Source organism: Pteropus vampyrus, unplaced genomic scaffold, assembly GCF_000151845.1.
Source record: "Pteropus vampyrus isolate Shadow unplaced genomic scaffold, Pvam_2.0 Scaffold10675, whole genome shotgun sequence".
In the NCBI taxonomy this organism is placed as follows: Eukaryota; Metazoa; Chordata; class Mammalia; order Chiroptera; family Pteropodidae; genus Pteropus; species Pteropus vampyrus.
In genome coordinates, this window is record NW_011899456.1 from 2,395 (window position 1) to 4,033 (window position 1,639).

At 51.9% G+C, this 1,639-nt stretch overlaps 1 pseudogene; it reads right to left on the reverse strand.

Moving 5' to 3' along the window:
• Positions 1-1,408: 1,408 nt before the first annotated feature.
• On the reverse strand, positions 1,409-1,527 carry LOC111734966 (annotated as a pseudogene).
• Positions 1,528-1,639: the final 112 nt, after the last annotated feature.

Here is a 1,639-nt window from a genome sequence, read left to right on the forward strand (position 1 = left end):
ACCTGCCTGAGGGGGTCCTGCTCTCCCCAGTGATCCCCTCATTACTCCATCTGGATAGAATGGTGCCCCAGGTGGCCCTCCTGGGTTTGAACCATTCCCTGGGCACCATTCAAAGCCTGGCACTTGACATATGCCATTTCTTTGGGTCCTCTTCACAATCTGTTATTGTCCTCATCTTGCAGATGGGGAAACTGAGGTTCAGAGAGGCTGAGTGACTTGCCCAAAGCCACCCAGCCGGTAGGTGGCATAACCGCTGACAGGCTCAGACTGAGGGTGTGGGCAGAGGTGGATGTATTATCTGTCCCCACCCCCCGCCTCCTCTCCTTGGTGGCTGGATTCTTGTTCTTTTCCATTTTAATTGAAGTGACAATCTACCTGGCTCCCGAGGAGGAGACCCCAGACTGGCCCTGGGGTGGAGAGAAGCTGGAAGGAACAGCCCAGAAGCCCTCCCCCATTGTTCTCACTGCTTTAGCGGCCACCTCACCGGTGCCCCGCCGACCCCAAACCAGAGGCATCTCCCTAAAATGCAGTTTGACCCTACCAGTTGCTTGCCCAACCCTGGGGCCCTGGTGAGACCTCAGAAGTTCTTGCCTTTGGCCCCAGCTCCCAACCCTGTCACCCCTCCCCCACTCTCCCTCTGCTCCTCGAGTAAGCCACATCCACGCTCCCTGCCCCGCTTCATCTCACCCCGAAGGTTTCTACTTCCTCAGCAAGGACCTCTGACCCTCTCATCAGGGGCTCCCCACTGAGGAGTCCCCACTCTCCACCTCCTGGGTCAGAAGACTCCCATCACTGTACCCCGGTTCAGCAGCTCCAAGGTCTGGAGGCTCCGCAGGTGTCCAGAGCAGCCTCATGCTCTGACCCCTGGTCCATCTCCAGCGACCACAGCCTGGCATATCACGAGCGGGCCATGTGCTCTGGGCGAATGGCTGAATGAATGAATGAATGTACATCTCCTCTGCGCTGGGCCCTGTACTGGCACTGGGGATCCAGAGATGGCCGATGGCCGATGTTTATGTTACTGCTCTAAGCTTTCAGCACATATCAGCTCATTTAATCCTCGCAAGGGCCTTATTCGGTCAGTAGACACTATTATTATCCCCATTTTCCAGAGTGGGGAGCTGAGGCACAGAGAGGGAGGTGAAATAGCCCAAGATTTAGCAAATAAAAATACCAGATGCCCAATTAAATTTGAATTTCAGAGAAATAACCAATAATTTTTGTAGTGCAAATATATCTCACGTGATCTTTGAGACTTACGTATGCCAAAAAAGTATTTGTTTCTTGTCTGAAATGCACATTTATTTTTAAATTCTATTTATTTATTTGTTTATTTTTAGGCAAGGCAACCCTTGGTTGCCCTCACAGATTGCAAGGACCTTGTCAGCTTACAATCTCTTATTTTTTACACCTACAGCACCTGGTCTTCCTAGGTGGTCTCCCATCCAAGTACTAACCAGGCCCGACCCTGCTTAGCTTCCGAGATCAGACGGGATCCGGCTTGCTCGGGGTGGCATGGCCATAGACGAAAATGCATGTTTAAGTGGGTTCCTGTATTTTATCTGCCAGCCCTACAAAGAAGAGATAGAAAGGACCCAGGAGGTTAAGAGATTAATTAGGGAGATTGAGGCCCGGAGCA